Source organism: Gallus gallus, chromosome 9 (genome assembly GCF_016699485.2).
Source record: "Gallus gallus isolate bGalGal1 chromosome 9, bGalGal1.mat.broiler.GRCg7b, whole genome shotgun sequence".
Classification (NCBI taxonomy): domain Eukaryota; kingdom Metazoa; phylum Chordata; class Aves; order Galliformes; family Phasianidae; genus Gallus; species Gallus gallus.
In genome coordinates this window covers 20,794,681-20,808,936 of record NC_052540.1, presented here as the reverse complement: position 1 = coordinate 20,808,936, position 14,256 = coordinate 20,794,681, and the positions used below count along the sequence as shown (strand labels likewise).

Sequence of the window (14,256 nt, the reverse complement as noted above, 5' to 3'; positions counted from 1 at the left end):
TTCTGCCCCAATTCCAGTGCTCTTTTATGGAAATCTATCATCACTTTGTAAGAGTTTGTGTGTCAGAATGAATTGAGTCATTAATCACAAATACATCAAGTGAGATCTTGGAATACAAGATGTATATGAATGCATGTGAAAACTGTTGAAGGAACGAAAAGAACAGATAAAATGAGGCAGCATAGCAATGAAAAACATTGAATAGGAAAAGTAACAAAAGAAGGTGCTAAAAAAAAAATCAAAGAAAAGGCAACTATCATATACAGATAAAGGGGAGACATAGTTAGAATTAAATGCGAGATATTCCGTATGCTTTTAAATACATCAGTTACAGAAAGCTGCCATAAGATGACATTGTACTGCATTATACTAAGCACACAGATTTTATGGGCCTTGCACTCCCAACATCTGATGTAGAACATAAGTCCAAGCACAATGCTGTGCAGTGGAACTGAAGGATAAGGACCATTGGGAAGATATGCTCTTTCAGACTTTCAGGTACTACTGGATTTATTTCACATTTCTGAATGGATTGCATGAAAGTAAATTTAAAAAAAAATAGAAAAATATGTGGCACAAATAATGGGATATTCAGCTGGATAAAAGCACCGTTGGATCCCATGCTACTCTACCAGTGACTTTGATGGTGATGTAATCTCAGAGAAAGCACTGAATCATGCTATCAATTAACTTGAGTAACAATGTATATACACAGGAAGTTTTGCATAGCAGACAAATTTTAGTATTTTGTGAAAAAAAAATGGTGAAGTGATTGGAGGATATCTGTTAATTAGCCATACATCTTTTTGAACATTCACCTAAAGAGAACCAAGAACAGTGTTAGCAACAATGTGATACAAAATAATTAGCTTGTTTTCAGGGCTTAAATAGTCATTACTTTCTTGTGAAGTCCCTAATTAAGCTAATCCTAGTTTATAATACATTAGCAACCACTCTTTATGTGGAAGCTACTTCTTAGAGGATAAAAATAACTTCAAAGTTTGAAATGCTCAAAAACGTATGCAAAAATGTAGAGCTCAGGACAGGAGAAATACAGACGAAGAAATTCCTGATTTATTCCTTGCTGCCCACGTGCTGTTTGTTCACCTGAAGGCTGCAGATACAACTGCTTAAAGGCTCCAGTGAAACAATTTCCCCCTTTCTGCTCTGAAAGCCTGTTACCACGGTTTTCTTAGGAGGTCCTGCTATAACATTACCCAGTTATTTCCTAAGAACCGCAAAGGTATTCTTTCTCACTGACTCACGCTCTAATAGATGAAGGACTCATTTTCAGTTTGCTATTTGACTTCAGTCAAAGGAAAAGAGCTGATAATACGAAGTTAACGTAACACAAAGCACAAACCCTGGGCTGCAGAACACAGTGGGCTCTGACCCTTATCCACAGAGAAAAAAAACAAAAGTGAAGAGGTAGAAATAAGCTCTGTTTTGGGACTGGGAGGCCTGCACCTAGCTGCTGCCATTTGTTCACAGTGGGCAGAATTAGTGTCTTTCTCCAGCTTTGTGCTTTGCTTGCTAATTTACCCACGGTCAAGTGGAGGCAATGTTGAGTTACAAAGCCCCAAAGACATGCAGGAGTAAGTTCATTTTATGCAAGGTGATGGAATCAGCTGATGTGGCAAAACCCAGCGCCATGTGGCCTCCCAGCTGAAAGGAATGATTGATTGAAAAAACTGCTGAAAACTTGGCCAGTGAATGCTTCAAAGAGATCAACATGAAGCAGGGAAGGCTGGCTCTCCCTGCCCCTCAGAATTACCACAACAAGGAGCCACGTCTCCCATTTAAAAACAGAGCGGAACCTCTCACTTAAATAATTTGTAGAAGCTTTGCTATCAGTTTATGCTCAAACTAAAAACTGGGAAAGATAACCACAGTGAGCACGAAAACACCTGAGATCGACTTTATATACAGCAAGCTGCAGGATTTCTACAAAACTATTTATCCAAACATCTCACTGAAACTTGGGGCTGCCTCACCGCGTCATGTAATATTCTGTCTGTTCCCCCTGCACTTACATTCCTGGTACGGTATCAATATTTCACAAACTCTTCTTACATGGGCTGTTTAATATGTTGTAAGAGGCAAAACATACATGGTATACGTAAGAGAAAGAGATTTCCGGCCAAAGATATTTAACAGACCTATGCAACCTAGCAAGAGGCATAAATCAAAACACAAGGACATGCAATACAGTGTGATAATGGTGTTCAGCGATGTGGCTGTGTGTATATATAATGCTTATTTCGAATTGCCCTCTGCTCTATTAGTCAGTGTTAGAGCTCCTGAGCAGCTGGAACTCGGCTCCTTCAGTCTGCCCAGCTGGAATTCAAATAGTCCTTATTACACATTATGTACGTTCTCACTGTCTCATGCTTTTTTTTTTTATTTTTATTTTTTATTTTTATTTTATATTTGAGCAGAGCACATTGAAGTTAGAAAAGATTAAGTGGAATTAAACATGGATGCCATTTTGCAGAGACATTCCTCAGAAGACACACTCTTTTTTTTTTTCCCCCTAGATTCTCCTTTAGCTGTGTTAGATCTGACTGCAAATGACAATCTGTACACAGGAACCAGGCATTTATATCCCTATCATCACTTATTAACTGTTGATATTGTTGCTGACAGTGTAGCGATAATAATAGGGGTTCTTTCAACACCTGGCCTCAAGATGTAGTTTATGACATTCAAAAAATATCTCAATGGAGCTGACAGGTGAAGGCATGTTCAGAGGCAATTCACAGCAGGAGCAGTATATAAGTGCCATACAAAGCTGACTGTGACCTTGAGAAGTCTTTGCCAGCCCTTAGGAGCTGACTTAGGCATTCAGAAGCAAAGTCATTTTCTCTTAATAAGGTATCACTGTCTCCATCTGTAAATCACTCTACAGCGTCAGCGTGTTGTAGTTCGTGTAGCAAAATGACTAATAGGAAATAATAGTGTTGCAATAGAGAGTATAAGGAGAGCTGTGATTTGAGTGAAAAACACACTACTGGAAAGCCAGCTGTTCCCACTTCCCTGACTAATTGAAGGCATGAAGTGAATGCACTGATGTGCTGATTTCCTCCAACTTGCATAAGATGCGAGGTTCTTCGAAGAGGCAGTAGGCTTCTAAATGGCTTGGGCCTGAATAATGGAAAATACCTTCAGCTTCCAAAATTATTGTTTTACAGACAACTGGATGTGAGCCTTTCAGCGAGTACATCACCTGCAGTGCAAATAAATGGATCCTGTCTCCACATCTGCATTTACATGGTGTGCAGCACCTGTATTCATACCGTGGTCCACCACAGCCATCTACAGGTCAATGCACAGGGATTCCTCAGCAGACACAGACATTTCAATGAGAGAAGATTGCTGTGAAGACCTGAAAATTACTGATGTAGTCTAAAGCAAGCCTAATCTCTCCAGTAAATTCACATTCATGGGACTTGAAAAGCAATGAGTTGGGAGGGACCTTGGCTAGACAAGGGACATCCAAGATGTGGCCAAACGAGAAATGGCATCAGGATGGTATACAACTATTTCTATGTCCTGTGTTAAGACTGGAAAAACCAGCAGGTAAGGTACTGATTCATGGGCACTGAATGTCCATCACCAATATAAAATTGGCCCCTTCCGGACGCCGCAAGGGATGCTCCAACAAGACTCGTGTGCTGCCCTAAGGTCTTGCCAGATAAACTTTTTCTAATGCCCAAAGAAATACATCTCTACACCTTCTCCAAAAATAAACTGACAACCCAGAGTGATAGAAACAAGATTTCTCAACCAACGTGTTGTTTAAAGTTGAAGGAAGCACGTTTCTGTTGCAGTAGAACAGACTAGACAAAGTCAGAGGAGATATTATTAGCTAGGCACCATCCCACAGGATCAGAGGTATGAGATATAATATATATAGGGACCCAAGGGTGAGATTACCTTAAGATAATACACCCTTTAGGTTTTTAAATCGCCTCCAAAGCAATCAAACTGGTTACCATAGCATTCATTTTAATGCACAGATAAATTTGTAGCTCTTGTTTATATAGCTTATCCTCTGGAGGCACTAATATGATTTCCTTTAAAACTCAAGTTAATGAGAAAATAATGGAGCATTGTAGATATAAGCAAATTTTTTTTCACTGTCACTGGCATCATCTTTTATACAGCCAGAGGGCTCTTTGAAAGTATAAGTTGGATTTATTTTATGTTCCACAAAACCTTTAAAAAAATTTTCTTTACACCAAGCTTTCTGATTCCAGCCTAAAGCCAAAAATACTTACTGTCTAAATATATTTATAAATCAGTATATCATCCATAAATCTTACCTTATCCCTAATAAGAAATTTAAAGTTATCACTCTTAAAACTTCACTTTGGCAACATACATTCTTATTTTATTGTCTTTCCTGGACAGAAATCAGTGATGAGATTTGTATGTGGCCAGGGAATAGGGGCTACATATCAGTTGCTGAGTGTAGTGAGCTGTGTAATGAAGCCATGTTTGTTTACTTTCCTTTCTATACAACGCTGCAGTAAATCTCAGCTTTTTGGAGATTTCTTTTTACTCCATCAGCTCTCCTAATCCTTTTGGACCAACTCAGGAGCTCTGTTCTCTTAGAATGTCCTCGAGTGCAAGGACAGAACATTGCCAAGGTTGACATAAGCAAGCCTGATATGGGCTGGTATCTTGTTGCAGTAATTCATTTGCCTGGGAAGGATTTATGCTATATACATAATTTACATTATACTACATTTATAATTCATAAATGTAAACAAATGCCTACATGGACTGGGTCTTCAGGCATTCCAAGCTCTGTATGAGAATGATGAATAGAAATTATTAAGAGTATTGACAGAAGTAATGTATTTTACTGGGACTGAAGGATTGTCCCTGGTCTCACTTGAAGACTACAGGAATTTTGATTTGGAAAGAAAAGTCTTCAAGATTTTCTTTGCTCCTTTTCAGGAATGATTTTGTCACATGGTAGTTTGTTGTAAAATTTTCAACTTCCTTTGGTTTCTCTGAACTGTATCTGAATTTTAGGCTACTCTCATAGAGTCTGGCTGTACCCCTCTTCCCTCCAGTTCCCATCCCTGGGGAGCCTTCATAACTGGTCTATCTAGAGAATTAGAAAAGCATCTCCTCCGGAAGATGGCCAAGTTGGACCCTCACCTCTATGTCCCACCCCAAGTGCCTGTGGGACAGACAAGGCTTTGCAGGGTTTGGTGCATGGTTTGTGAAGGGTTGAAGGTATTTGGCTCCTGCCTTCAGGATGTGTTGTTTGGGTGCCAACATTGCCAGCCACTGTGCCCCAGAGCTTCTGAAACCTTTCCACAATACCGTGTAGAAACTTGCAAGCTTGCTTTGGAGAGAAAATGTAATCACTGACTTCAGTAAGAAAGATGCAGCAGTTGAAAGTCACTAATGAAGTCAGCTCCATATGAACTAATAAGATAAAGCATGTTTAATTCCTTTACTCAAGGATAGTGTGGTTTTGCTTCCTTTACCCTGGAGAAACGTTACTATAGGAGAGAACAACGCATTGCATCACTGACAGAAGTGAAATCTCGTCCCTCAGAAGCCAGGAAGTTGTTGCAGTCCTTTCTCAAGCAGCCTTTGCTCCCACTCCTCATAGTCCTCCTATGACAGTTCATTCAACACCCCAGTTCTGACAGTAAAACCACAGGCAATGGAACCAGCTGGTACTTATTCTCTTTTTGACCCAACTGCTTTAAGACTAAATATTTCTTCCACAGGATGGAAAATCTTAGTTTTGGTGAAATATATAAATTGTCAGTTCTGAAACGTGAATCCTTTGGCCTCTTGAAAAAGACTCTCCAACAAATAAAAATAGATGTTTTTTGACCCTTCTTAAGCAGGCTGTGATCTCCTTTCAGAGCCTAGTTACTTAATAGGACAGCTATCTGAGATCACACTACTGGGGGGTCTGAAGAATATATTATCTTGCAGAATATACTATAGCTGGAATTTCCATGAAGGAGAAACAGAACGCAAAGACTTTTGGAGGAAGAATTGCAAATAATGAGGAAGTACACAGCTGACTTAAATAAATACATGAGCAAATACATGTTGATTGCTACTCCATGCTGATAAATGCATCCTATTGAAAACTGGGAGAAGGGAAAATGTCTGCTAAATGGTATAGTGCTGCTGAATACTAACCAGGAAAGAGATTTTAACTTTATTGTTGGGAAATCCCCAAAGCCTTTGCTGTGCTGCTTCAATATGCAGCTGTGGCACACACAGGACAAACAGAATGCTGTGTAAAAAAAATAAGCCTCTGGGAAAGGAGCTGGAGATGCAGACCGACGCATCACTGAGCCAATGGTATTCCTGGAGCAGACATATTGCTCTGATTGGTGTTGCATCGATGATGAAATTGCTGACTTAATGAGTTAAAAAAAAAAAAAAGCAAGTAAGAAGTTGCAGAGTTGTTGCTAATTGTTTGAAAACAAATCTCATGCTTTAAAACGTATTTGGAAATATCTAGCAAAAGCCTGAATGAACAGCAAGCAACCACTGAGATGGTATTAGATAAATGGCAGCCAAGTGAGGAATAGACACATTTGAATCAGATGATTATATTTTTGGTCAAGGTGATAAAATCTGGTGTCACAGTTAAACAGGAGGGTATCAAGCACTAATTGCACTTATTTTAGAGATGGCTGACATTCTGAAAAGATTTCATAAATACCCCCACATGATCTCAGATATTTGGTGATGGTTTATGTTACAGTCCCAGCAGTACATCCGGATGAAATAGGCTCTGTCAATGTTAATTCAAATCTTTGAAAAGCTGTTTTTAGCTCTTCAGTCTTCTGCTACGTCTTGGGAGAGGTAAAAAAAGCTCCTCTAAGAGTTCTATTATGTGATAAAGAGCGAGTCACACAAATCTGCTCCTCAAAGAGGAAATCCAGCATTTCAAAATGTAATACCACGGGTGAGGAAACGCTCAGAGTAGACACAACAGCCCTGCTATTTTCCTGGTAAGCGTTGCAATATGGTGGATGGTTTAAAAGTTTAAGCCATGTAAGAGTGTCGGCTGTAGGCATTAGGAGGGACTGAAGAGAAAGACACTGCGTCTGGGGGGAGATGTATTGAAAGAAGAAGCTTGAGGCTTGCAGGGCTTGGAAGATGCTGGTTCACTGCCCTGCTATGCCAAGCATTTCCAGAATGACCTCGGACACCCTCAGCCCTCTGAGCTTCAGCTCTTTACAAAAGCAGCTCCCTACCTCAAAGATTTGTTATAAGGCAAAATACGGTCCAGGCTGTGAAGCATCTCCAGTATGGCCAAGTTTTACAAATACCTGTGATCTGTTGAGATTTGGTTTTGGTCTACATGCCACAAATTCCCAAGTACATAATAAAGTCATTTTAACAACATGGTTATACCATTTTTTTGTATGAAGACGAGCAAATAAAACCTGAAGGGCAATCCAAACTAAGTGAGAATGTGTTCCTTTAGTGAAAAACAGACTCACACTTTTCAAGCATTCTGAGCTGCTGGATCCCAATATGAGAGACATACCTACAAATGTGCTGAAAATAAGGGAGCAGCAGCGTGGAAATTATAATTTTCCCATTAGAATTTGCTAAGAAATGCAGCTGTGCTTGCTTTCCCTACTGATCCCCAGCCTTCAAATTCCTCTAAATTAAATTGTAAAATAATGATCTCCTTTTCTGTTTTCTGCTAAGCTACATAGTTAATCCCTAATACAGAAATATATAAAGAACACATAATTTTAGGAAAACCATTATTACTAAAATACAGAAGGCCTCAGACCAAAGGGTTCCCACAATTTCCAATGCACATTTCGAACCCAGATCCTTTAGATTTGCCTCGGCCTAATCCTTTTGTTTGTAACCTGATTTTAGGAAGAAAAAAAATCAGACTATGATTTTAACGGGAACATTCGGTTGTGATAGCAAACACGCATCCTGAAATAATCTGAAACAGCCTGTCTGCTTTAGCTTTTTTAAGCTTATGATTATTTTTTCCTGGTGATTTCAAATGACTGCATGGTAAGAGCAGCAGACAGGCCTGGAAGAGGAGCATCTCTGTTATCAACAGCCACCCATGCCAGCATGTTGAACGTAACAGAGCTTCTGAGCTTGTAAGGACTAACACGTGGAAGAAATATTAATAACTTTAATTAAAGTTATTCAGTTATCTGGGATTTCTGTGAGTTTAATAAGGTCATTGATGTCAGAGGAATGCAGGTATCTTAAATTTCTCACTTTCTCTACCAAAGCGAACATGGCATTTAAGTACATTGTCAGCCTATATGGCATTGTAATTCTTTTAAAGTAGGAGGTGTTTAAGAAGCAGCACTTGCAGCTACAGGCAAGCCTCATGTGGGGGGGGGGGGGGGGGGGGGGGGGGAGGTGGGGGAGAGCACTTGAATGGTAGCGTTGTTGGTTTTGTTTACCAGGGACCAGCTCTGTCCCATATTGCCATTAAGTGGCTCCATCCTCCAGTGCCCTCAAGGCACAGAAATGGTGAGAAGCAGACAAGGGACATCTCCTTTTGTAAGAGGCGTTATATACGATACATAACTACATTTTCAAACTGCTTTTATTATTATTACTCTTTTTAACATGCTCTCTTTCTCTCCAGCATCTCCTTCTACCAGGTCAAAACAAAAGTTGAGGGGAACAAAAAGACTGACAACAAAGAATTATTCTGGGACTTCTGAGAGAAGCTAGGATATTTATGGATTTATTATATTCCCTGGGATAACAAGTTTCTGAGATGTTAGTACATTGTCAAATATTTTTCAAGGTTAACAGTTTAGGGACACAATTATGTTGCAAGTTGTCTACAAGAATAATTAAGGGTATTTCAGAGATATGCAAGAAAAAGTGCTCCTGCAGCTGTCAGAAAGCGAGCGATGCCAGCTCAAAGATAAGCCCTCTCCTTCTTTTTTAGTCTCTTTTCAAATAACATCCTCCTGTGTCCAAGCATACTCAGAAGCAGATAAAAGGCATGTGCTTAGGCTGGGAGGAGCGTGAGTAATGGTGAGGTAATTCCAGGTACAGCCCATCCAGCAGCTGCCTACCAGGGGTGGCCCTCCAGAAAGGCATTGTTAAATAAATATTTCCCAAGGACAGAAGATGGTAAGAAGTCATGAAATTTTGCCCAGAGAGGTTGTGGATGCCCTGTCCCCGGAGGTATTCAAGGCCAGGTTGGATGGGACCCTGGGCAGCCTGGTCTAGTATTAAATGTGGAGTTTGGCAGCCCTGCCTGTGACAGGGGCGGTTGGAGCTTGATGATCCTTGTGGTCCCTTCCAACCCAAGCATTCTATACAATAGAGGCAATGAAGGGAGATGCGAGTGCCAGGCTCGCTAGAGCTCTGTATCCACCTGGGCAGGCACCAGGTACCTCATCAATCAGTTCTGCTAGTGAAGTCACTGGGCTAGTTAATAAAAAGTCAGAGTTTGTGAAAGTAATTGCAAGATCTAGAGAAACGTGTACAAAAGGTCTTAAATAAGAAGAAATCCAATAAGTCAGCCCTTTGATTAAAGTGCTGCAACTAATATGCATATCTGTCTATCTATGATCTGATATGATTTTTAATCCTTCTTTCAAATCCCAATCGTTAATGAGGGATAGGGCTGGACCAAAGAGATTTACTGATACCAACTCAGAGCCATGGCTGTAAATCAGGACAGTGAAGAAGTATGCCACTGCTGGCTTATGTTCTCTTCCTGCAAAGGGACAGGGATGAATGAACAAGTGTCTGAATGAATGACTGAATAGATGAATGAATGAAAGAATGAATGCATAATCAAATAAATACATTAAAATACATTGCCAGCTTGCTGGGATTACATAGCAATGGAGCTCTTCGGGAGCTTTGTACAATTATCAGCAACGGTGTCCTCATTTTTATTATAAATTAAAACCTACTTTACTCAAACCTTCCGAGTGTTTAATTTTTACCAAAAGTCAAAAGGTCCTTTGCATTTGGAAAAAACTACAGGATTTGGCTCCTGTGCTACCAAACCCACATCCCTGCATAGCTGCACTCGCTGAGTGGAGCACCGTGCTCCCACTGTGCAGCTGGGGTCGGCTGCCAACCAATGGTTCCCAAGGGCCATCGTGGTGCTGACACAACAGGTACTGTGCTGCAGCTGTAAACGTGAGGACAGATTTGGGGAAATTACCCTATTTTCTCCCCTCCCTGCAACACTGAAGACACTTTTGTTTTCCCAAGCTATGACCCCAGCCCTGCACTTGTGCTGCCTCTGGGAAATGCAATGTTAGGAGTTGCCATCAATATTTCAAGGTAGTGTCTTTTTCTGGACAAGACACAAGAAGGACAACTGGTAGAAACCTTGTGGGTACCCAGCAATGGATGTAGGCTTCCTGACCTCAAGGCAAAGGTTTTATTCCTTTTGAAGAAAATGTGGTGATCCGTTTAATTTTTTTTTTTCCCTGCAAAACAGCTGCTTTGAAACTCGGTGATCTGATGAGATGAAGGTCACTGAAATTTCCTTCCTTTTCCCTCTGCTTTGGAAATGACTTCTGTCTTAAGGCCCTGGAGGGTGAAGCTCTTCTAACTCAAGACAAAGGTTCTTCACATGAGAGGTACAGAGATACTGCTGCCAATTTAATTAGCTTTCACGCATTCACATCCAGATGGATGAATTTTTGGAAGGAAAAAATATTAAATCAATAGGAATAAACTACTTATTTTTTTTTTTAAATAACTAAGCCAACAGTTTCATTTCCCACTGCTAATATTTCTGTCAGTCAGGTCAAGGATAATGAAACAAAACTCTAGGAAGGCTCACCTAAGCTTTGACTTTCCTTATTAAAAATGCTCCCATTCATAAAACCTACATTTGCAAATGCAAAATCAACAGTTAAATGTTTACCTTTCCTGTGCCCGCATCTCTCCAAGGAGAGAGAAATGATCTTTATCCAGTTTTCACTTGTAATAATCTGAGGAAGTTTTTTGGAGGAAAAACAAGTTTTCCCAAACTTTTCTTGTTATTACTACATGTGAGTAAATATAGTTTGCTGTTAACAGAACCAGAGTTTTCTTGCAATAACAATATTTTTTGTCCATATATCTCTCCATTCATGGTTTAGATTAATTCGTTTCCCCGTAATTAAATAAAGAACACTCTCTACGTGGCTATATAGAATAAACTAAAATGAAGAAAGAACGTGTTGTGGAAAATATGGAGAAGTACAACTAGAGAAGTGCAACGTACTTCAGCAGAATCCAGGTAATATATTTTAAGAAACTGTTTCTAGCAGAGAAAATAACTGCTAAAAGCAGGTGTTTATTCTGAAAGCTGCAGCAATATTTTTCTGTCATGTCACATTAAATCACTCAGGTTGCATCATGTTGTGCTCCACTACATCATGTTAGTATATATGGCGGAGAAGGCAAAATGCAGTAACAGGATGTGACAGACAACACTTAGCAAAAATATTCACTTATTTGACTCAGATACTTGCTATCAGTTTGAATTGGGATACATGGTACCAAGCAAAGCTGACAGATAGAAGCAAACTCAGCAAGGAACTCACCCCACGTAGATCCAAAAGCTTCTTGTCTCATACCCAGTACTCGCTCTCCTGGTGGTCACTGCTCTCCTCAGCTCTCCTCCTCACCATTCCTTTCCTTGATGTAAGTAGTTCTACCAGCTGGTTGTTGTTTCTTTTGATATAACACATGAGCTCCCCATGTGGGACTAATCGCATCCTGTTGTACTTAACGAGTTCCCTTAAATGACAGTTGACGGAAATGCCATAAATCATTTTTATATGAGTGAAATTGTGAATTACACACAAAAAAAGAGTGCCTGGGCACTGTGCATTTATGTATACAGAGGGACTATTTCAGTTAACAAGAAGCTTATTCTTGAAGGCACCTATATTTTATACTGTGGCAAAGTCTTTCTGACAGACTTAAAAATATTGAGGGTCCTTTATTGCTCTTAGAGGAAATATTTCATGGCAATACTTCTGAAAAAGGTTTAGCAAAGTAGTGAATGCTCATGTAAGTGAATCAAGTAATCCCCCATAACAAGGCAGCTGAGGAGCAGGCCTTTCTTCACAAGAGTTTCCAAAAGCACTGATCCTGACCTGGATGAGGACTTCCAACCCACAGAGCACCTCTTGGACAGCCTTCAAACCATGACGTGTTCTGTACAATCTGTCCTAGCAGGAATTAGGATGGGAGAACTTCATGCCAAGTATCAACAGTGCCAGCAAAGGTGGCTCAATGGCCTAAGGCCAAGCTGCTGAAGTGTGAGGAAATTTGCACACGGACATGAAGACTTCCCTCTTTCAAGAGGTGGAGCCAAAGAAATAGGCCAAGCTACCACGTGTAGTATCTGTATCTCACCAATACAGACCCAATCCAGTCAATCACATGGCTACAACTTGAAGGAAAGGAATAAGGAGATACCAATGATTTGTAGGATCATGAAAAGAAAGCAATGCATGTCAAAACTTAAGTTTGTATGATGGCAGCAGGGTGCAAGATCCATGGTCCTTTGCTTCATAGAGGAAATTAATTAGAACACAGAGGGAAGTGATTAAATGATGCACCCAAGTAATACATGCACCCATTTCATGGCCTAGCACTCTCCTGCTTTTTCACACATGTATCATCTCATCAGAGCCCTAAAGGAAAACAGTGGAGGACCACAGCAGCCCAAAATAGGCTCTCCAAAATGCCACAAACAGGGGACTTCTCCTAGCAGCAGAGGACAGCTGAGATCAACAAGGCTTTATACAAATGTTAGGGAATAGAACAGAAGTAAAAGGACCCATTCTTCACAAAGCCCACACACTCCCTGAGAAGCTGCTCAGCAATGAGGAGGCCATACTGGCAGCCATGTCCTGAGGTAATTCCTTTGTTGTGGTCCTGGACTGTGATGAGATCCAGGAAAATTGGAAAGGTCAATGGGAGGTGGGAGGACAGAGAGAGCAACACTGGGGGAGGCTGGAAGTGGCTGGGGTGCTGATATGAAGCCATGAGTACGTTAAACTTGGTATCCTCATCCAGAACACAGCCCTTACCCAGTAAGCATGCTCTGTGGTGTGTGCATCTCTCTCTTGTGCTCAGTCTGGGTTGGATCCTTCACCAGCCCATTTCTCATGTGCCATAATGCACACAGAAATGCTGCTCCTTGTGCTTGATCACACTGCTCCTTTGGTGGCTTTAATTAAAGGGTTTCTGCCCATCAGTGTCTGCAGAGGCCTCTTACCTTGTGCTTGCTTTTGGAGCCTGGTCCCGGGCACAGCAGTGCCAAGTGAAAAACCATCCTCTGAGCAAGTGCTCTATCCTCGTCTTACCTGCTGAAAAAGAATTTAAAAATGATTAAATAATTAATACTGGGTGTTGCTTAACACTTGTTAAGAGTCTTAGTTAATAATTTTCTGAAGCTTTTTTTTTTTCTAATTTGGGAATAAAACAGATATAATTGAGCATGTCATTCCAAAGCAACAAATAACACTGTGCAGAGAATTGAAGGAAACATGTTTCTTTGATTAGGATGTTTTTCTCATTAACAGGATGTTCAAAATAAAGCAAAAATATTTGATGCACAGAGCCGGTGGCAGTATCAAGTTAACGCTGGCGTGCTCCTGCATTTTACCTCATGTTTACTAATCAATCAGAAAGGACTCTTGCTGCCAAGAAAGGTCACATCTTTCATCACAAAACTGAAACTCTTTGACAACAAACAATCAGAACTTCACTGCTCTGTTTAATGTGGATTCCAGCACAGAAGACCCAGGCTGTGGGATGGTGGGTGTGGGGTGATGGGAACGTGCAGAGCTATGATTCTCAAATGTTTGTTACTCCCTACTGTGAGTCTGGATGTCACAAGCAAAAATGTGCATGTGTTAAAAGCTCTTGAAAGAGCTGGGGTGTAATTGGCTGAACATGAACGCTGTTTTTGCTATTTTCTTTTCCCTCTGCTGGCTGCCTAGGCATTAGCATCTCCAAGGAGTCTTCTGGGCAGTGACAATAGTGGGATGCAGACCCAAGCTGGCCTGGATTTACACCCTTGGTCCCCTGGAGAAATCATTGGTATGAAAAGATGCACATGTTACTGGCAGCTATAGCACATATTGCATGGCATGACACACACATAAGTGAGATTAATATGAGTTCTGGGCATCATCAGCTCAATTAAAACTGTGATTTTTTAGTTCAGACCTACAGGCCATTGCAGAGAAGAGTAATCATAAGGCAGAAATGAGT

General features: G+C 40.5%; 1 protein-coding gene and 1 long non-coding RNA gene across 15 annotated transcripts in view; one reads left to right on the top strand and one right to left on the bottom strand.

Moving 5' to 3' along the window:
* Positions 1-14,256, bottom strand: part of LOC107054133 (SLIT and NTRK-like protein 3) — an 80,315-nt gene that overhangs the window by 24,338 nt on the left and 41,721 nt on the right. For all 4 annotated transcript variants that reach the window (XR_006930963.1, XR_006930962.1, XM_040706113.2 and 1 more), the window contains exons 10-11: positions 13,256-13,346; positions 11,568-11,763 (exon numbers count right to left, since the gene is read on the bottom strand). The gene's annotated coding sequence lies outside the window, so the exon portion shown is untranslated. The remainder of the gene's footprint in view (positions 1-11,567; positions 11,764-13,255; positions 13,347-14,256) is intronic.
* The window catches only part of LOC121111528, a 53,604-nt gene that overhangs the window by 22,541 nt on the left and 16,807 nt on the right, over positions 1-14,256 (top strand). For 5 of the 11 annotated variants that reach the window (XR_006930971.1, XR_006930973.1, XR_006930972.1 and 2 more), the window contains exons 4-7: positions 3,192-3,579; positions 10,472-10,613; positions 11,121-11,260; positions 11,372-14,082. This is a non-coding gene — a long non-coding RNA (uncharacterized LOC121111528). The remainder of the gene's footprint in view (positions 1-3,191; positions 3,580-10,471; positions 10,614-11,120; positions 11,261-11,371; positions 14,083-14,256) is intronic. The other 6 variants (XR_006930966.1, XR_006930964.1, XR_006930967.1 and 3 more) reach the window with 4 other exon arrangements.